The 22,879-nt window shown below is 44.8% G+C and overlaps 1 protein-coding gene across 6 annotated transcripts in view; it reads right to left on the bottom strand.

The window, feature by feature from the left end:
* The window catches only part of DCLK1 (doublecortin like kinase 1), a 348,891-nt gene that overhangs the window by 69,426 nt on the left and 256,586 nt on the right, over positions 1–22,879 (bottom strand). The window lies entirely within an intron of this gene.

The following is a 22,879-nucleotide window of genomic DNA, read 5'->3' as shown; positions in this document are numbered from 1 at the left end:
GGCTGACTGGCAGTCTAGCAACTGCTAAATCCTTCAAAGAATGCAGTGGGTATTTTAATAGATTTTTCTTAATGTAGCAAATATCTCAGTGGTAAATATTAGGCCCACATACATTTATCGTCTGATGCTGCTCTAAAGAGCATTATAAAACATGTTATAAAGCATGGTAAGTAAAGATCACCATACTGCTGCATATTACCTGCCTTTTGCAATGCATTTGTTAAGAGAAAAGTGTACAATATCTTTGTGGTATCCACTGGAATGATGAGAAAGTTAATTTGCAGGTAAATAGGCTGCCTTTACAGACACACATTTCACTCAGCTAGGCTTAAGGTTCAGTTCATAGCAAGGGTAATGGCTTGTACGTATCAGCACAGTGTTGGGGGAGTGTGTGGCACATGCACATATTTATGAAAGTTCATACAGTATCTTGAGGAACGAACAATGTGGGTGTGACCAATAACATGATTTCCGCATCTAAAACTAGCTCTATTAATGTGTGGGGGCTGCATGAAGATATTTTGTTTGGGCATGGAGAGAAAAGGGATAGAGAGAAATTAAAAATAAGATGCTTGAGTCCAATCTTCAAATATGTTTGCTTTTTTAATCAATGTTAAACTATTGCAATTTTGTCTATTAGGGTATAAACTTAAAGGCCATTTAGAAGCATTAGCTATAGTAGTGCAAAAAGCCTTTTAAACTGATCAGATCCTCTTATACCTGGCTATTGTCAGGGTGAAATTCAAAGTGCTGGCTACCATTTAAGAAACCCTAAATGATTTAGATGCCAGGTACCTCAGAGACCACTACTGTCGCTGTGACTTGCAAGACACGTTGTGCTTAGAAGGAACAGTTCAGCTAACCTGTCTCAAAGTTTAGAATCAGAGAAGATTCCTCAGAGACCTCAGGAGATCATCTAGTCCAACCCCCTGCTCAAAGCAGGATCAACTGAGTTGTTGTAACCTGCACAGGTTGTGCCATGTTTGTCTTTCTTCCACGGGACAGAAGTGACTTTGTCTGTAGAAAGTACAAGCTGGTCTCCATATTGGAAGAGAAGGTTCGAGGTCTGGAGAAACAAGTATCGACCCTGCGTTGCATAAGAGAAAATGAAGATTTCCTGGACAGACGTCAAGATATGCTTCTACAGGCACAATGTTCTGAAGAATCGGAGCAGGTTGCGCAGAGGGGACTGAGGGACGGTGAAGAAAATTGGCAGCATGTGACCTCCAAAAGAAGAAAGAGGAGTGTCCATGTACCAGCAATGGAGATACAGGTGAGCAACCATTTTCATGTTCTCTCCACAGGTACTAATGTGGAGAGTGGAGTAGATGATACATCTGAGGGAAGGGAGCAGAAGGAGACTCCACCGATTGGAAGGCATGAGATGCACTGTCCTAGGGATGGGGGTTCCAGGACCACTGCTTCCAAGAGAAGGAGGAGGGTGGTGGTGGTTGGGGACTCCCTCCTCAGGGGGACTGAGTCATCTATCTGCCGCCCTGACCGAGAAAACCGAGAGGTCTGCTGCTTGCCAGGAGCTAGGATTCACGATGTGATGGAGAGACTGCCGAGACTCATCAAGCCCTCGGATCGCTACCCCTTCCTGCTTCTCCACGTGGGCACCAATGATACTGCCAAGAATGACCTTGAGCGGATCACTGCAGACTACGTGACTCTGGGAAGAAGGGTAAAGGAGTTTGAGGTGCAAGTGGTGTTCTTGTCCATCCTCCCTGTGCAGGGAAAAGGCTTGGGTAGAGACCGTCGAATTGTGGAAGTCAATAAATGGCTACGCAGGTGGTGTCGGAGAGAAGGCTTTGGATTCTTTGACCATGGGATGGTGTTCCAAGGAGGAGGAGTGCTAGGCAGAGACGAGCTCCACCTAACGAAGAGAGGGAAGAGCATCTTCGCAAGCAGGCTGGCTAACCGAGTGAGGAGGGCTTTAAACTAGGTTCACCGGGGGAAGGAGACCAAAGCCCTGAAGTAAGTGGGGAAATGGGATACTGGGAGGAAGCACGAGCAGGAGAGTGCAAGAAGGGAGGACTCCTGTCTCAGACTGAGAAAGCGGGACAATCAGCGAGTTATCTTAAGTGCCTATACACAAATGCAAGAAGCCTGGGAAACAAGCAGGGAGAACTGGAAGTCCTCACACAGTCAAGGAACTATGATGTCATTGGAATAACAGAGACTTGGTGGGATAACTCACATGACTGGAGTACCGTCATGGATGGATATAAACTGTTCAGGAAGGACAGGCAGGGAAGAAAAGTGGGGGAGTTGCATTGTATGTAAGGGAGGAGTGTGACTGCTCAAAGCTCCGGTATGAAACTGCAGAAAAACCTGAGAGTCTCTGGATAAAGTTTAGAAGTGTGAGCAACAAGGGTGATGTCGTGGTGGGAGTCTGCTATAGACCACCAGACCAGGGGGATGAGGTGGACGAGGCTTTCTTCCGACAACTAGCAGAAGTTACTAGATCGCAGGCCCTGGTTCTCATGGTAGACTTTAATCACCCTGATATCTGCTGGGAGAGCAATACAGCGGTGCACAGACAATCCAGGAAGTTTTTGGAAAGTGTAGGGGACAATTTTCTGGTGCAAGTGCTGGAGGAACCAACTAGGGGCAGAGCTCTTCTAGACCTACTGCTCACAAACTGGGAAGAATTAGTAGGGGAAGCAAAAGTGGATGGGAACCTGGGAGGCAGTGACCATGAGATAGTCGAGTTCAGGATCCTGACACAAGGAAGAAAGGAGAGCAGCAGAATACGGACCCTGGACTTCAGAAAACCAGACTTTGACTCCCTCAGGGAACAGATGGGCAGGATCCCCTGGGAGAATAACATGAGGGGGAAAGGAGTCCAGGAGAGCTGGCTGTATTTTAAAGAATCCTTATTGAGGTTGCAGGAAAAAACCATCCCGATGTGTAGAAAGAATAGTAAATATGGCAGGCGACCAGCTTGGCTAAACAGTGAAATCCTTGCTGATCTTGAAAGCAAAAAAAGAAGCTTACAAGAAGTGGAAGATTGGACAAATGACCAGGGAGGAGTATAAAAATATTGCTCAGGCTTGCAGGAGTGAAATCAGGAAGGCCAAATCACATTTGGAATTGCAGCTAGCAAGAGATGTTAAGAGTAACAAGAAGGGTTTCTTCAGGTATGTTAGCAACAAGAAGAAAGTCAAGGAAAGTGTGGGCCCCTTACTGAATGAGAGAGGCAACCTAGTGACAGAGGATGTGGAAAAAGTTAATGCACTCAATGATTTTTTTGCCTCTGTCTTCACGAACAAGGTCAGCTCCCAGACTGCTGCACTCGGCAGCACAGCATGGGGAGAAAGTGACCAGCCCTCTGTGGAGAAAGAAGTGGTTCGGGACTACTTAGAAAAACTGGACGAGCACAAGTCCGTGGGGCCGGATGCGCTGCATCCGAGGGTGCTAAAGGAGTTGGCGGATATGATTGCAGAGCCATTGGCCATTGTCTTTGAAAACTCATGGCGATCGGGGAAGGTCCCGGATGACTGGAAAGAGGCTAATGTAGTGCCCATCTTTAAAAAAGGGAAGAAGGAAGATCCGGGAAACTACAGGCCAGTCAGCCTCACCACAGTCCCTGGAAAAATCATGGAGCAGGTCCTCAAGGAATCAATTCTGAAGCACTGAGAGGGGAGGAAAGTGATCAGGAACAGTCAGCATGGATTCACCAAGGGGAAGTCATGCCTGACTAACCTAATTGCCTTCTATGAGGAGATAACTGGGTCTGTGGATGAGGGGAAAGCAGTGGATGTGTTATTCCTTGACTTTAGCAAAGCTTTTGATATGCTCTCCCACAGTATTCTTGCCAGCAAGTTAAAGAAGTATGGGCTGGATGAATGGACTATAAGGTGGATAGAAAGCTGGCTAGATCGTCGGGCTCAACGGGTAGTGATCAACGGCTCCATGTCTAGTTGGCAGCTGGTTTCAAGCGGAGTGCCCCAAGGGTCGGTCCTGGGGCCGGTTTTGTTCAATATCTTCATTAATGATCTGGAGGATGGCGTGGACTGCACTCTCAGCAAGTTTGCAGATGACACTAAACTGGGAGAAGTGGTAGATACACTGGAGGGTAGGGATAGGATACAGAGGGACCTAGACAAATTAGAGGATTGGGCCAAAAGAAACCTGATGAGGTTCAACAAGGACAAGTGCAGAGTCCTGCACTTAGGACGGAAGAATCCCATTCACTGTTACAAGAAGACACCTATATCTTTACTGCAGTGCAAAGATGCAACTCCATAGAAGATTAGGGCTGGAAGAGACCTCAGGAGGTCATCTAGTCCAACCCCCTGCTCAAAGCAGGACCAACACCAACTAAATCATCCCAGCCAGGGCTTTGTCAAGCCGGGCCTTAAAAACCTCTAAGGATGGAGATTCTGGATCCAATAGTGGATTTCCTAATATCCAACCTAGTCCTCCCGCACTGCAACTTGAGACCATTGCTTCTTGTTCTGTCATCTGCCACCACTGAAAACAGCCTAGCTCTAGCCTCTTCGGAATCCCTCTTCAGGTAGTTGAAGGCTGCTATCAAATCCCCCCTCACTCTTCTCTTTTGCAGACTAAACAATCCCAGTTCCCCCAGCCTCTCCTCATAAGTCATGTGCCCCAGCCCCCTAATCATTTTTGTTGCCCTCTGCTGGACTCTTTCTAATTTTTCCACATCCTTCTGGTAGTGTGGGGCCAAAAACTGGACACAGTACTCCAGATGAGGCCTCACCAATGTCGAATAGAGGGGAATGATCACGTCCCTCAATCTGCTGGCAATGCCCCTACTTATAAAGCCCAAAATGCCGTTAGCCTTCTTGGCAACAAGGGCACACTGTTGACTCATATCCAGCTTCTCGTCCACTGTAACCCCTAGGTCCTTTTCTGCAGAACTGCTGCTTAGCCAGTTGATCCCCAGCCTGTAGCGGTGCACGGGATTCTACCTTCTTAAGTGCAGGGCTCTGCACTTGTCCTTGTTGAACCTCATCAGATTTTTTTGGCCCAATCCTCTAATTTGTCTAGGTCACTTTGGACTCTATCCCTCCTCCCAGTGTATCTACCTCTCCCCCCAGCTTAGTGTCATCCATGAACTTGCTGAGGGTGCAATCCATCCCATCATCCAGATCATTAATGAAGATGTTGAACAAAACCGGCTTCAGGACCAACCCCTGGGGCACTCTGCTTGGTACCGGCTGCCAACTAGAGATTGAGCCATTGATCGCTACCTGTTGAACCCGATGATCTAGCCAGCTTTCTATCCACTTTATAGTCCATTCATCCAATCCATACTTCTTTAACTTTCAGGAAAGCATAGTGGGAGACCGTATCGAAAGCTTTGCTAAAGTCTTGGTATATCATGTCCACCACTTTCCCCATATCCACAGACCCAGTTATCTCATCATAGAAGGCAAACAGGTTGGTTAGGCATGACTTGCCCTTAATGAATCCATGTTGACTGTTCCTGATCACTTTCCTCTCCTCCAAATGCTTCAAAATGGATTCCTTGAGGACCTGCTCCATGACTTTTCCGGGGACTGAGGTGAGGCTGACTAGTCTATAGTTCCCCAGATTTGCCTTTTTCCCTTTTTTAAAGATGGACACTGTATTTGCCTTTTTCCAATCGTCCGGGACCTCACCCAATCGCCGCGAGTTTTCAAAGATAATGGCCAGTCGCTCTGCAATCACATCAGCTAACTCCCTCAGCACCCTCGGATGCATTGCTTCTGTCTCCATGGACTTGGGTATGTCCAGCTTTTCTAAATAGTCCTTAACCTGTTCTTTCACCACTGAGGGCTGCTCACGTCCTCCCCATACTGTGCTGCCCAGTGCAGCAGTCTGGGAGCTGACCTTGTCTGTGAAGACCAAGGCAAAATAACCATTGAGTACTTCAGTTTTTCCACATCATCTGTCACTAGGTTGCCTCCCCCATTCAGTAAGGGTCCCATACTTTCCCTGACCTTCTTCTTGTTGCTAACATACCTGTAGAAACCCTTCTTGTTACCCTTCACATCCCCTGCTAGCTGCAACTCCAATTGTGATTTGGCCTTCCTGATTTCACTCCTGCATGCCTGAGCAATATTTTTATACTCCTCCCTGGTCATTTGTCCAGTCTTCCACTTCTTGTAAGCTTCTTTTTTGCGTTTAAGATCAGCAAGGATTTCACTGTTTAGCCAAGCTGGTCGCCTGCCATATTTACTATTCTTTCTACACATCGGGATGGTTTTTTCCTGCAACCTCAATAAGGATTCTTTAAAATACAGCCAGCTCTCCTGGACTCCTTTCCCCCTCATGTTATTCTCCCAGGGGATCCTGCCCATCTGTTCCCTGAGGGAGTCAAAGTCTGCTTTTCTGAAGTCCAGGGTCCGTATTCTGCTGCTCTCCTTTCCTCTGGAATTTGATCCTGCTGAATATACACCCAGACCCACACCTGCTCACATCTAGGGTGGGACACAAGACATCTCTTTACTCAGCTTTCCTGAATTTGCAAGAGTTCAACTCTTTTTAATATCTACAAGCTGTTAACTCCCAACTCAGAAAAGCTGAGCTGCTTGCTACAGACAGTGGCAAAATATATGGATTAAAATCATTGCCCTATTGAAGTCAGAGGCAAAACTCGCACTGACTTCACTAGGGCCTGGATTTCCCCTCAGTCTTTATTCTGAAGATTCCAATGTTTTTCTTCAAGGATCTTCAGTATAGATTCTACTCTTGGGATGTGCCTGCATGCTCCACATTAAGTCCAGAACCTTCTAAAAAGCTTTAATGATTGAGGACTGTACAGATCTAGCCTTGGACCACACTGAATCAGGAATTAGGAAACCTGGATTCTATGCCCAGCTCTGTCACTCACCAGCTCTGAGACTTTGGGCAAGTCAGATCACTTCTTTGTGCCTCTCTCACTTTCCTACCCGTTGTCTGTTTTGTCTACTCCTGTTGTAAGCTGTTTGGGCAGGGATTATATGTATATATAGTAGCTAGCATAACAGAACCCTGATCTCAGCCTCTGAAATACAAAGAAATACTATTACTGCTGCTGCTCAAGAGGAGGTTACATGAGAAGGCACAGAACCAATACTTCCTCAGTTCTTTCCAGCCACAAGTGTAATGAGACAACTTGCTTAGAGCTTTCACCTTATGACTCATTGGCCATTTCTTTCTTTTTATCATCCTTGAGAGCTACTTTTTTGCAAATAGTTGAATTAGTGTAGGCTTAATGTGAAGTGCTGAAGTACATTAGGAATGCAGATTGGTATGAACAATCTATTAGAACACTATTAAGTAAGTTTTTCTTTTGGCATACTTTGGTAAACTGTAAGGCTGTATGAAAAGTATGCCCAGATACCATGGTGACAAATAACCTACTCATTTTTAATAAATGATAAACTTCTAATAATAAAGAAAAAACCTGAACTGACTAAAATTTCTTTTGTTGATGGAATTCATACCTAATACCTTATTTCATGCCTGTCCCATAGCTACGCTACATGTCTCACTGACTGTTGTAGCATATCCTCGAGGTAGGAATTAATGGTAAATTATCAGAATGGAGAGGGGTAACTGGTGGTGTTCCCCAAGGGTCAGTCCTCGGACCAAGCCTATTCAACTTATTTATAAATGATCTGGAGAAAGGGGTAAACAGTGCGGTGGCAAAGTTTGCAGATGATACTAAACTGCTCAAGATAGTTTAGACCAAAGTAGACTGAAGAACTTCAAAAAGATCTCACAAAACTAAGTGATTGGGCAACAAAATGGCAAATGAAATTTAATGTGGATAAATGTAAAGTAATGCACATTGGAAAAAATAACCCCAACTATACATACAATATGATGGGGGCTAATTTAGTTACAACAAGTCAGGAAAAAGATCTTGGAGTCATCGTGGATAGTTCTCTGAAGATGTCTGCGCAGTGTGCAGAGGCGGTCAAAAAGCAAACAGGATGTTAGGGATCATTAAAAAGGGGATAGAGAATAAGACTGAGAATATATTATTGCCCTTATATAAAATTGATGGTACTCCCACATCTCGAATACTGCATACAAATGTGGTCTCATCTAAAAAAAGATATACTAGCACTAGAAAAGGTTCAGAAAAGGGCAACTACAATGATTAGGGGTTTGGAACGGGTCCCATATGAGGAGAGATTAAAGAGGCTAGGACTCTTCAGCTTGGAAAAGAGCAGGCTAAGGGGGGATATGATAGAGGTATATAAAATCATGAGTGATGTGGAGAAAGTGGATAAGGAAAAGTTATTTACTTATTCCCATAATACAAGAACTAGGGGTCACCAAATGAAATTAATAGGCAGCAGGTTTAAAACAAATACAAGGAAGTTCTTCACGCAGCGCACAGTCAACTTGTGGAACTCCTTACCTGAGGAGGCTGTGAAGGCTAGGACTATAACAGCGTTTAAAAGAGAACTGGATAAATTCATGGTGGTTAAGTTCATTAATGGCTATTAGCCAGGATGGGTAAGGAATGGTGTCCCTAGCCTCTGTTTGTCAGAGGATGGAGATGGATGGCAGGAGAGAGATCACTTGATCATTGCCTGTTGGTCCACTCCCTCTGGGGCACCTGGCATTGCCACTGTCGGTAGACAGGATACTGGGCTAGATGGACCTTTGGTCTGACCCGGTACGGCCGTTCTTATGTTCTCCTCTCAGTTCCTTCTCTACTGCAGAGTATTCAGTGTGAACCTCTGATGTAGAGGGATGAGGGCGGGTAGTGGAGCACCCAGAAGGACAATCATCTTGAATCATCTCAGTTACTGCACAGGGTGAGTAACCTTTTCTTCTTCGAGGAGTGTCCCTGTGGGTGCTCCACTTTAGGTGACTCGGGAGCAGTGTTCTTCAGTGGAAGGAAGGGGCTTTGGAGTTGAGGTCGTGGCAGATGATAAATACAGTAGGTCCAAATATTACATCAGATGTTGCATAATGTTCTAATGCATAGGGTTGTGTAAATGTATGGGCTGAGGCCCAAGTTGCTGCTTTACAGATGTCTGTAATAGGGACATTGTTAAGAAATGTTATCAAAGCTGATAAAGCTCTGGTGGAATGGGTGTGAATCCCTGTTGGAGGTTAAAAATCGTAGTGGAGGTAGCACAATATGATATATTCAGAAATCCATCTGGACAGTGTCTGGTTAGACATGGCGTCTCCTTTCGATCGTTCAGTGATTGGCATGCATAATTTTGGAGACTTGTGGAATGTCTTTGTTCTGTCTATGTGAAAGGCTAGTGCTCTGCAGATGTCCAGCGTGTTGACTCCTGTCTATCCCCATGGGGTCTCGGGTACAATGTAGGGAGGTCAATGGGTTGGATGAGATGGAATGATGAGGAGACCTTAGGTAAGAACTTAGGATTCGGTCTTAGGGTAACTTTATCTTTGAAGAATATTGTGTATAGTGGGTGTGCCATGAGGGCAGGGCCAGCTCCAGGCACCAGCCTGGCAAGCAGGTGATTGGGGCGGCCGCTCCAGAGAGGGGCGGCACGTCCAGCTATTTGGCGGCAATTCGGCGGACAGTCCCTCACTCCCGCTAGGAGCGAAGGACCTCCTGCCGAATTGCCGCCGCAGATCGCGATTGCGGCTTTTTTTTTTTTTTTTTGGCTGCTTGGGGTGGCCAAAACCCTGGAGCTGGCCCTGCACGAAGGTCCCTAGTTCTCCCACCCATCTGGCAGATGCAATGGCGACGAGAAATCCCACCTTAATTGAAAGGGGGAGGAGGGAGCATGTTGCTAATGGTTCAAATGGGGGTCTGGTGATGCCTCTGAGGCCTAAGTTAAGATCCCATGATGGAGTAGGGGTTCATACTCCAGGGTAAATGTTGGTGGGCCTTTGAGAAAACACTTGGTTATTGGGTGCGTGAAAATGGATAAGTCATCCACATTGTGGTGGAAAGCTGTGATAGCTGAGAGGTGCATCCTGATTGAGCTCAGAGAGAGGCCAGATTTATTAAGTCCCAGCATGTATTCTAGTTTCAGAGGTAAGGAGGAAGAGATCGCTGTTCCTTTGGCACCAGTTATCAAATTGTCTCCATTTGTGTAGATGTGTGTGATGAGTGGCTGTTCTGCAGCTATTTAATAAAATATTCTGTACTTCCTCTGAGCAGGTTATTTTCAGGTCCTCAGAGCCGTGCAGTAACCACACCTTGAGATGGAGTCTTTCTAATTCTGGGTGAAGAATTTGGCCTGTGTCCTGAGAGAGGAGATGAGGCAGAAGAGGAAGGGTATGTGGGTGGCACATGGGGGCTATCAGGATGACTTTGGACTTATCCAATCTGATCTTGTGAATCACCCATGCCAGGATAGGGGTGAGAGGGAAGGCGATAGGAGAGGCGCGTCCCATTTGATAAGAAAGATGTCACCCAAGGAGCGAGGACCCAGCCCTGCTCTGAAACAAAACTGTGGGTATTTGGCATTGTGTGCCGTTGCAAAGAGGTCTACAGTTGGGAACCCTCGGTGCTTGAATACATTGTGTAGCACTCGCATTTCTAGTTCACACTTGTGGTCCTGAGAAAAGTTCCTGCTTAACGCATCTGCTGTGGTGTCTTGGGATCCCAGTAGGTACGATGCTGTGATGTCGATGCTGTGACTCATGAGTCTCATGGCTTCTGTGCACAGGGAGTGTGAGCAGGCCCCTGCTCACCTGTTTATATAGAACATGCATGCAACATTGTCTGTGAGGACTTGTATGCTCTTATTCTTGACCATTAATAAGAAGTGGGAACACAAATTGTGAATGGTGAGTAGTTCTAGTAGATTTATGTGTACGAAGGATTCTGTCGGGGACCAAGGGCCCTGGAGGGAATGAGTGGTCAGATGTGCTCCTCAACCTAGTAGTGACACATCTGTCGTGATGGTCACTATTGGGGAATTCTGTACAAAAGGGGCCGAACACAGACAGTGTCTGGTCATATCCACCAGTGTAGTGATTCTTTTATTTTGTTTGGTATTGTGAGGCATTTGTTTACACTGTGCTTTCCTGGGGCGTAGGTTGTCCAGAGCCATGCTTGTAGACACTGCATGTGTAGCCTTGCATGCTTGATGATGAACATTGTTGCAGCCATGTGGCCCAATAATTGCAGGCAAGTCCTGGCAGTTGTCTGAGGACTGTTCAGTGTTGTGGAGATGAGATTGGTTAGAGTCATGAACCATTGTCATGGTAGAGAGGCTGTAGCCTTGGGAGAATTGAGGCAGGCACAGATAAATTGTAGGTTTTCCGCTGGTGTTAGTGTTGATTTTTGTGCATTTATTTGTAGGCCTAAGCATGTAAAGAGAGCTACTGTCCTTTCAGTGGCTTCTAGCACTGCTTGTTGTGTTGGTGTTTTCAATAAGTGGTTGTCCAAATATAGGAATATCATGATTCCCTTTCTGCGGAGGTAAGCTGCTACAACCGTGAGGACCTTCGAGAATATTCGAGGGGCAATGGAGAGGCTGAAAGATAGAACTTTGTATTGAAAGTGATCCGCTCCTAGAGTAAATCTGAGGAACCTCCAATGTGGTGGATGTATTGTTATATGAAAGTATGTGTCCTGGAGGTCGAGGGCTGAGAACCTGTTCCCCCCCCTTTCTAGTGCTGGACTTATGGCAATCAATGTGACCATCCTGAAGTGTTGGGTCTTCACAAACTTGTTGAGTCACTGTAAATCAAGAACGGGTCTCCATCCTCATTTTTTCTGTGTGAGGAAATAATGTGAATAGAAGCCCTTCCCTCTGTGTTTTGTGGGTATCAGTTCTACTGACCCAAGGTGTATGAGGTGGGTTACTTCTTGTTGCAGTAGATGTTCGTGAGAGGGGTCCCTGAAGAGGGACCGTTGTAGGGGGGATGGAGATAAATGGGATTGATTATCCAGTCTTGATTATCTCTAGTACCCATCAGTCTGTTGTGATGGATGCCAGACTGGGTAAAAGGGAGTCAGACGACCTCCAAATGGCTGAGAGATGGTAGGTGGTTCCGCACATCTTTTAGCACTGGGTCTCAGGCCCTCAACCAAAGTCTCAAAATTGCTGCCTTCAGGGTGCTTGTTGAGACATAGTAGGCTGAGGTGAGGCTGTCATCTCTTCGTGGATCTCTGTTTCCTCCCTTGTTGTTCATATTGTCTGTGCAGTTGCGTGTATTGCATGAATCTCTGTGAAGTATAATATTTTTCCTGTCTTTTCTTAGTCCTAGGTGTATAAATGCTCAGGGACTTCAACGCCACCCTCGAGTCCTTGAGTGTGTGGAGGGACTAGTCTGTTTTGGCTGCAGAGGTTAGGCCTTTCAAATGGAAGATCTTTAACTGTCGATTGCACCTCTGTGGGGAACCCAGAGAGAGGTAACCAAGATGAGCTTCTCATCACTACCACGGTGTTTGCAGACCTCGCTGCTGTGTCTGCGGAGTCCAGGGCAGCCTGCAATATTGTCCTGGCTATAAGCTGTCCTTCAGAGAGGATGGACCTGAACTGCTCTCTCTTCTCCTCAGGAATAAATTCAATGAAGTCTGATAGCTTCGAGTAATTAATGTGGTCATATTGGCAAGTAATGCCTCATAATTGGCAATCCTAAGGTGTAGAGTCACTGAGGAGTAGGCCTTATGGCCAAAGAGGTCAAGCCTCTTCCAGTCTCTGTCATACGGCGTGTTTTTGGGGTGTTGTTGTCAGCCCCATTCATTAACTGCATCCACCACCAAGGAATTTGGTATAAGCTGTGAGAAGAGGAACTCTGTTCCCTTCACCAGCACGTAGTATTTTTGCCAGACCTCTTGCACCTGGGTGGGATTGTTACTGGGGTCTGCCAAATTGACTTCACTGGTATCGCATCATTCATGGGTAGAGTGAGTTTGGAACAGGTCAATGTCTGTAAGATGTCTAGGAGTTTATGTTGTGCCTCCTGGACTTAGAGTGAGATGTCCAATAAGCTCACAACTCTCTTATAGAGTTCTTGAAATCATCCCCCATCTTGGGAGGTGGGAGCATAATGGTGTCATCGGGGGTAGAGCATGAAAAGTGGGCTGCTGGTGCCATCTCCTGGTCAGAGGTCTCTTCCTCCTCTCTGGCCACCTCTTCTGGAGGCTCACATGGTCTCAGTACCGAAGGTCAGGGTGAATGATGTGTACTCATCCATGGGGGTGGGGGGGCTGGGAGGTTTGTGGATGTTGGGGGGGCATGCTGCCGAAGGGCTCCAATAAGACGATTGTGGTGGAAGAGACATTGGTGGCATGCATGGGTGCCCGTACCAGTGTCAATCTTTGGGCCCAGTATAATATCCCCTGTGTGGTGGTGGATCAGGTCTAGTTAGTGGTGGATGGGGGAAGAATGGTGTGAAGAATATATTTCCCCTTAATCCACATCCTCCTTGTCACTTGAGAATGGGGGAAGCAGATTGAGGTGGAAGGGTGAGGCGGCTTGGTACTGACCGTGCCCAAGTGACATCAGTGGTGAGAATAGGAGATTCTGGTGTTGAGGTGACCGTTAGGTCATTCTGATGCAGGAATTGATGCAATGCTGGTAATATCAGTGCCGTTGAAGGCGTAGCGGTTGGTACTGACAGTTGCGGCGTGGTTGTCAGTGTCGTTACGTGCACTGATTGTGTTATGCCGGCAAAAGATGGTGCCGTGGTTTGCAACGATGCAGAGCTGTTCAGTGCCAAGTGTCTAGTCGACTCTGCTGGTGCTGAGGCATGCGGTTTTGGTTTTCCCTTACTGCCAGGAGGGTGCCACTACTTCAGTTGTAGAGAAGGCCAGTGAGGTCTGTATTGATGGAGTTTGCCAGCTTGGAAATGCCATTTCTTGGCAGATTCTCAAGCTGGGGAAGTTGTAGCCTACTTTTTTGCAACCTTCTTGGCGGAGAGGTCTTTAGTCTGAGCCATGGAGGAAGGGCCTCTGTCAGAGGCTGCAGTTGGCCCATGCAGGGGGGATCCATAGCTTCAGGCTCAGATGCCAGCCAGAGAGACTTCTCCATCAGGAGGAGTTTAAGTTGTAAGTCTCTCACCTTTATGGTCCAGGCTTTTAGGTTGTGGCAGTGTGAGCACTTTTGAGGTCTGTGTCTCTTGCTGAGGCAGCAAACACACTGTGAGTGCTAGTCCAGCACAGGTATTGAAAGTCTGCGTGTGAGACAGTGTTTAAAACCGGACATTCCCCTCAGAGGAGTGTTTCTTCCCCCATAAGGGGAAACCCAAGACTCTACTCTAATGGTTAATAATGAAAACCTAAACTTCTAGTCCGAGGGGGAAAAAATGTTTTTTGGAGGGAAAAGAAATTAAACAGGGAGAAAAGAATTAACTACACTTAGTTTTTGTTAAGTTAACTAATTAAAACAATGCTAATAAGACTAGGCACAGAGGCGCTGCTAAACGCTCTGACTCAAGCCAAAGGTGGTAGAGAAGGAACTGAGTGGGGTTTGGTCACACAGTGCCAGATAACTGCCTGAGGCAGCGCAAGATGGTGACTGCGCATGTATTACCCAACCAGGCACTGCTACCACAAATCTCTGATTACAAGCGCAAGGGGGCACGAACACCTATATTGGAGCACCCATGGGGACACTCTTTGAAGAAGAATCAAGGTTTATTTGTTTAAAATTTAACATGCTAAAATACATATCAATAGCTAAATAAACTGTAATAAACTATTAAATGATTTCGGCTGTGTTGAGTAGATGTATGCTCATGCGTAGATGTGAAACCCTTTGCTTATTGTCAGCTCTTGCTGTGTTATGCCTGATTAACCCTGTAAGGTCTTCAGGGCAAGGTCTCATGCTCTAAAGACTAAATAAAAAGACAGGGTACACATATGGTGATTTTATATATATATATATATATATATATATATATATATATATATATATATATATATATATATATATATATATATATATATATAAACACAAATATGACCACTGAGAACAACAAGGGATAATATTGTAAATAAAATAGGAGTTTGCCTGCACAGTGCAGCAAATAATTCATTTTAAAAAACTGTACCTTTTTAATTAAAAAAGAAAAATGAATAAGACTTAAAGTTGTTAAGTGCCCTCTTAAGAACCTGGTATTGCCAGCATACTGAACCAAAAATCATACTCTATTTATAAAGCTTGCCTATTGAGGTCTGAACATCTTGTACACTGTAAAACATGTTTGTTTGGCTGATTATTTTGTGCTTACTGATCAGGTTTGCTAAACACAAAGAGAGTGTGAGAGAAGAGGAAGAGAAAGGTGCTATGCGAGACTTTTTCCAGAACAGAATAGATTACACATTCACATCTTAAATATATACCAGTCTAAGTTTAAACATTTTTTTACAATTGTCTCAATAACATGTATAGTTCATGTAGCATAGCCATGAACCTATCGTTCTGCTAACGCCTGCAATTTGTTGCTCTCCTTCCTCACGAACACTTTCCCTCTCAGAGATTACATCATTTTAAAGTAGTTAAGGAACAAAATGTACCGTGTGTTTTTTTCCCTACTGTTATTGTATTTTCATTGTGTTCAGGTTTATTAGGCTTTGCCTTCACTACAAAATGATGAGGTGTTTACATCAAATAAGCTATCTCCATGCAATATCCTAGATGGAGACAAGGCACTATAATTTTTACCTTGATGTAGCTAGTCAAGGCCAACCCCCGGATCAGTATCAGGTTTATTTTGACTAGTTACAGAGGTAGAAACTACCTGTGTCTTGCCTCTACTAGGATTTTTCATCAAGCCAGCTATCTCGACATAAAAACACTTTTCTCAGGGTGAGGGAGCTGTGAAGACAGACTATTATTGCAGTGTTTTTGTCAATAGACTAGGAATGTCAGTGGTAACGATCAGCCTCAGCCCATCAAAAGATAGGATCCCTTCTCAGGGAATATAATTCCAGGCTCCTGAGTGTCCATGGGGATTTTTAAATCCACAAATCCCAGAAGCGGATCACAGTCAGTCCCAAAGCATAAGGATGTGCGCAGTATACTACACGTATAGGGTGGAGTCAAAAAGTGATATTTTTCTGCATTGATATTTTGCTATAAATGCCGACTAATTGGCCCTTGTTTCCTCTCTGCTTTTTACCAGAGTTCATCAGGTATCTATGAATTTTGGCTGCCAACTCTATGTAGTGTGTCAAGTAAAAATTAGCTAAACCTAGTGACCAGCTATTGAGAAAATAGGAACAATCTATCTTTTCAGGTATTTTGCCTATTTGGAAATTTGAATAAATCAGTCTGGTTAACTGATTATGGCTGGGATTTCTGAAGTTAAAAGCCAATTCTGTCTTAGTTTCCAAAGTATCTGGGCACCTAACTCCCTTAGGCTCCTTTGAAAATCCCAGTCTAAATGTCTCTATTTCTGCATTTTAAGCCTTGATTTTATTATGTATATAGATGTTATATAAATTTATCTTCAGGATAAATGCTGAATACCATCAGTATAAGAAAGAAATTAAAAGAACCCAGGATCGAAGTAAAAACTGTTCTGGATATCCCTAAAAGTGCAGGATTACTTCACTACGTCTATAGGCTTCTACCCCTGGTTGCAGGGAGAGTTGTGCTTCAGCACATTTATGAAAAAAATGTTGGCTAAACATAATAGTGTGGATATAAATATGTCACCCCACTAAAGACAATCTGATTTGTCAAGTCCCTGCCTTGGGAACCTAAAAGGCCTTCTTGAGATATACCTGACCAAGGTGGTTGAAGAAGAGTGGTCTCTCGGATGGCAAGGAATTAAATCTCAAAGCAAATGAAAATGTACCTTTTTGCAATGGAACATAGCCACCTCTCCTCTGATACAGTACAAGACAGCACTCATTTGTGTCAGACAGTTTGGGCTATCTTGATTATCACTTCAAAAGTTTTTTTTCTCTTACTTAATTGGCCTCTCAGAGTTGGTAAGACAACTCCCACCTGTTTATGCTCTCTGTATGTGTGTATATATATCTCCTCAATATTTATTCCACTCTATATGCATCCGAAGAAGTGGGCTGTAGTCCATGAAAGCTTTAGCTCTAATAAATTTGTTAGTCTCTAAGGTGCCACAAGTACTCCTGTTCTTTTTGCGGATACAGACGAACACGGCTGCTACTCTGAAACCTGTCATTACAGAGGATATAGGTACCATCTAAGTTACACTGGATTTTATTACACCACTTGCTACTGAAAAACTGAAAAAAAAAATACAGAAGTTTGTACTTAGAAAACTTTCTGTAATTCCTGTGAAAATCAAAGTGCAATTTTTGGTTGTTTTAATTTATGTGACTCATCATGAAGCTGAAGGAGCACTTCCTTCCATTTGCATTAAAAAGCATACCCACATACCATGAGCAGACTTTTTAATCATGTCTTAAGTAGTTGTAAAATTCCTTGTCTCAGAGAGGATGGTGGCAATGAGGCAGCAGCTCTACGGTGCATTTTTATTACTTTATGGGTGACCTCTCTCCTCTAAACCCCTGCAAAATTTACTTCTCCAAACTTACAGCTGAAAAAGAAAGTGTGCGCTCCTGTTTTTATGATTTTTTTCCCTCCAAAATGAATGTACATACAAGTCTTGTGACCGAGGAAGACTATAAGATTGAAATTTATTTTTTAAGATAGTTCATGAATATGTTTCCAAGAATAGCTTAATTGCTATTTGCTGTACTAATTGAAACATTTGTTAAAAAAAAAAAATTACAAACCCAGCACATTTTTATTGTCGGAGATTTTGTACAAGGTAGTTGCAAATAATTATTGTACTTTGATGGGCTTTGTTTTTTAAATAATGTCCTCAAATTCAAGTCTCTGGTATTTCTTATTATATCCTATTTACAGAGACAATAGGGGCAGAGGTAAAACAGACAAGCAATTAATTCTGCTAAAGGTCAAATGCAAGGCATTATAATTTAGAAGCTACTTAAAAAAAAATAAAGAACAGCAAATAACAAAACATGGCTCTGTCAGGACAACCTAATGAAAATATAACTCTTTCCCATTAAAAATATAAAGAAAACTTTACCCATTTTGCTCAGTACTGCAATCTGACTGCTCCTATGGAAATCACTTCCTAATTATAGGTGGTGCAAATAGCATTGCTTAAAACTTTCCATCATAAGATCCTGTTTTTATTTGCTTTATAACTTTAATGGTTTAGACTGAAATTTTCCATGCCAACTGTCTAACTTGGGCTGAATCGTTTTGGAAAGTTTCAGCAAAAACGATGCGGCCATTTATCAAAATGAGTTAGGGAAAAATGACATGTTCCCACATTAATATTCCTATAAATGTTTCATTGAGAAGCTTTATCCCCATGCTTTGGGACAGGGATGTGAAAATTGGCAAGATGTCTACCTAGTACAGGGGTGGGCAAACTACGGCCCAGGGGCCACATCCGGCCCTCCAGAGGTTTTAATCCCTCCCTCAAGCTCCTGCTGGGGAGTGGGGTTGGGGGCTTGCCCCGCTCTGCTCAGCTCCCAGAAGCAGCGGCATGTCCCCCCTCCAGCTCCTATACATAGGGGCAGCCAGGGGGGTCCGCATGCTGCCCCCGCCCCAAGTGCCACCCCTGCAACTCCCATTGGCCAGGAACTATAGCCAATTGGAGCTGCAGTGGTGGCGCCTGTGGACCGTGCAGCGCGCAGAGCCGCCTGGCTGCGCCTCCATGTAGGAGCCGGAGGCGGGACATGCCGTTGCTTCTAGGAGCTGCTTCTAGGTAAGCGCCCCCTCAGAGCCTGCACCCCTGACTCCCTCCCATGCCCCAACCCCCCGCCCCAGCCCCACCCCAGAGCTCACATCCCCAGCCAGACCCCTTAACCCCCTGTACCCCAACCCCCAATTTCGTGAGCATTCATGGCCCGCCATACAATTTCCATACCCAGATGTGGCCCTTGAGTCAAAAAGTTTGCCCACCCCGACCTAGTATCAGAACGGGGGCACAAGGGGGGCAGGGCTTGTAGGAAATGGAGCAGAATGGTCTGTAATCACTACGATACACTTCCTTCTGAACCTAGAATAAAACCCAGGGTTCTTGAGTCTCTACATTCCACTGCCAAGAAATCTGATGGCTAAAAGTCTGCCTCCTCTCCCCCTGGCGGCTGGCTCACATAGCATAGTGGGTTGTCAATCTCTATCAGTTACTCTGTTAGCTCAAGTGGCAGAGATCTGTGCTGTGGATTCTAAAATTTCGAACCCTGTTGTTAAACCACATGCGAGTCAAAATGGTTCCACATGAAGAAATGTTAGGTTTTTTCTGTTTGCTTTTTTTTTGAAAATCTGGGAAATGACATATGAAAACACTACATTAAAAGAATGTTAAATTTGCAAAGTTAGGATTTCACAGGCAACCTTTAATCTGGCATTTCCTATTTCAGATGATCCCACAGTTTTTCCCCTGCACAGGACCTCTGCCTCATTCAGTACACAGGATGGGCAGTGCTCACTGAATGAGCAGCTATCCTATATTTCATTTTATCCTTTTGTTCAATGTATAGCTTTGTGCCTTACTTACTGCACACCAGTCAAACCATACCATGAATACAGTAACTCCTCACTTAACGTTGTAGTTATGTTCCTTAAAAATGCGATTTTAAGTGAAACAATGTTAAGCGAATCCAATTTCCCCATAAGAATGAATGTAAATGGTGGTGGGGGGAGTAGGTTCCAGGGATTTTTTTTTTTTTTTGCCATACAGTACAGTACTATAGTTGGAAGGTGCGCCCGCCTTACCCCACACAGGCACAGCCCACTGGCACTGGAGACAATGAGGCAGGCAAAGAGGCTGAAGGTGCCGTAGGCTAGGAGAAGCACGTTGTGCAGTAGCAGTTTCCCCTACTCTGCAAGCACCAGGTGCGGGGGACTCAACCCTCTGCCCGCCCACGCCATCCCTTCCCCCAAACCCCCACCCTTAACCCACCTCTTCTTCCCCCCCTCTTTACTCCGCACGCTGTGTCCTCGCTCCCCCCCTCCCTCCTGCCCGTGGCAATCAGCTGGCTTGCGACGTTCGGGGGCAGGAGGGAGGAGGCAGGAACAAGGACTCGGCGCGCAGGCTCCCCGCTCCCTCCCCTGCCTCCTGCCCATGGCAATTAGCTGGCTTGCGACGTTCGGGAGGCAGGGGAGGGAGGGGGAGCCTCCGCACCGAGTCCTCGCTCCTCCCCTCCTCTCTCCTGAACGCCACAAGCCAGCTGATTGCCGCAGGCAGGAGGTGGGGGAAAAAGGGGGAAGGCGCTGATCTGCGAAGTCTGCTGGAGGGTGGGAGGCGCGGGGGGGGAGGAGGCTAGGGGAGCTGATGGGGGGGCTGCCACCTGTGGATATAAAGCAGGCAGCCAAACGACATTATAGCAAAGCATTGCACAACTTTAAATGGAGCATGTTCTGTAATTGAGCAGGGACGTAAGATTGAAACAACGTTAAGCGAGAGGACATTAAGAGGGGAGTTACTGTACAAGTATTAATTTTCTTATGGGCTATTCTGTGGCACTCGGTACTCTAGCATTTGAGTGCTTCACGACATTAATGATTTAACTTCACAAGACCCCTTGAGGTTAGGTGGTATTATTCCAATTTACACAGATGGGAATTGAGGCACGCAGAGATTAAGGTCAAAAGTCTTCACAATTTGGGTGCCTGATTTGAGATGCTGAGGACTGGATTTTTATGAGAACTTACCATTTTATAGCACTATTTGTGTTCAGAACACAGCTCTCACTGATTTCAGTTGACGGTATGAGCTCAGCCCTTCTGTAAATCAGACTACAGATTTTATGTTGGGCCCCCAGATAATGAAGAACCCATAATTAGTCACCTGTGAAAAGTTTTGTTTAAGCAAATTGCCCAGCATCACATGGGAACTCTGTGGCAGAGGCAAAAATAGGAGCCAATTATCCAGGAAACCATCCTTTCTTTTCCAATAGTCTCCAGTTTCATTCACCAACCCCATTCCAACTTGCTGGATGCCAGGGGAGTAGTGCGGATGAGCCAGCTGGTTAAACCCAGAACTATAGGACCTCCAGAAAGAGCCACAGATCCTGTAAGGCAGCAGGACTACTACTTTGGGAAGGGAAGACTGACTAAAAAAAATGCTGCAGGCGGTATTGCTGCTGACCGCTATAGTGGCATCTTTTCATGGCTAGAGTATACACTCCCAAAGCATTCCAAGTAGCTCAGGAGTCTTTTAAAGAATGCAGGATTTCATTGTTTTTTCTGAAAACAAAACCCAGCCATCAAATAGTAAGTCCTCAATGGTTTTTCTCAGAAATTGAGACAGAAAGCGCAAGGTCAAGAATACCACAGAGCTCCAACTCTAGCCCTGTGCAGTAAGAAGGAACTGAGGAGACTGGGATAGTGCTGCCCTTATATGGCCAAGGGAGGAGCCAGAACCGCAGGGTGCGAGTGCCACCCCACCGGCTATTGCTAAATAAAGTTCTCTGCTCGGGTATGCAGGACAGACATACACCTAAGTAGGATACACGGCTGCACCTACTTGAAGAAGAATACAGAAGTTTGGAGGAGCAAGGAGTACACCATGATATGGGGATTGCTGATTTGGATGGAGAGAGGTGGCCTGTGTTAACATTGTGTTTTACCCATTCTGCAGCACCCAAATGGTGACTTAAGAGGTTGTGAGCTACTGGACATTGTAGCAATTCACTCAGGCAGAAATGATCTGGTCCTTAATTCCTGGTGTACAGCTCATACAATGTAAGAGAGCAGATTTGCACCACATCAGAGATTTAGAACATAAGAATGGCAATACTGGGTCAGACCAAAGGTCCACGTAGCCCAGTATCCGGTCTTCCAACAGTGGCCAATCCCAGGTGCCCCAGAGGGAATGGACAGAACGGGTAATCTTCAAGTGATTCACCCCGCCACGCATTCCCAGCTTCTAGCAAACAAGGCTAAGGACACCATCCCTGTCCATCCTGGCTAATAGCCATTGATGGATCTATCCTCCAAGAATTTGTGTCCAGAAGGTGTGATAGTTTTTTTCTGATTTGGCTAAGAGTCTGAATTATTGCTACAGAGACAATATGAAAGAAATTAATAAGTGTGGAAGAACATCAATAGGGAAATTAGAGGCAATTTTTCCCTCTTTGTCTTTTAATAGTGTTAGATGAAATCCTGTGGGTTGTAAAAGGAGGTTGTACATTTCAGCAATTGAGAGCTTGGCAGACAAAAGATGTGTATATTAATCGTGTCCTGGGACATTGCTGAAATAGGGTACATTTAAGGGTACATTTCCTAATTTTTGAGTGCTTGACTTTGCAACCTTAACATTCTTTTCTGTGTGTCATTTAAATCATCATTGTCTCACTCTCTATCTTAATGAATATTTAATTATTTATACAAAGTGGAACAGTTGCAACAGAAAAGATAGCAGGACTCTCCATCGCATCCATTGGGGAGGTCACCTAGTATGTGGAAGACCCAGACACCAAATTAGGCAGAACAGGGACTTGAACCTCTGTCTCCCACATCTCAAATAAGTGCCCTAACCACTGGGCTATTGGCTATTTTGGAGTAGGTTGGTCTGTGTCTCAAAACTTCACAAGTCTCATTTTTGATCTGCATTGGAACAAAAATAAATTGCAAAAGTTTTAATTCTTTCACAATACAGAATTCTTGCTTTCTGGCCAACCCTGCTATTAACCTCATGTCCAAAACCATATTATGTTAACATATTTGCCAACATGTCAAAAATGTTGCCAGAATATTTTTTCCAAATACACCACAGATTTGGGGTCTGCCAGAGGGATCTCTATATATCTAATTTGTGCACAGAATAATGGTGACTTTGCACAGAAATGTTGATGAACACATAAATGCAGTATACATTAAGCTAATTCCATCCATAAGCATAGCCTTAATGTCAATGCAGAGCCAATACGACAGCTAACAGGCCCTCACTTTTTAAAGTCTGATTTAACTCTATTCTCCACACCTATAAATTGCACCATACTCGA

Source organism: Chrysemys picta, chromosome 1, assembly GCF_011386835.1.
Source record: "Chrysemys picta bellii isolate R12L10 chromosome 1, ASM1138683v2, whole genome shotgun sequence".
Taxonomy (NCBI): domain Eukaryota; kingdom Metazoa; phylum Chordata; order Testudines; family Emydidae; genus Chrysemys; species Chrysemys picta.
Note: the sequence above shows the minus strand (reverse complement) of the source record. Positions and strands in the feature narration are given on the sequence as shown.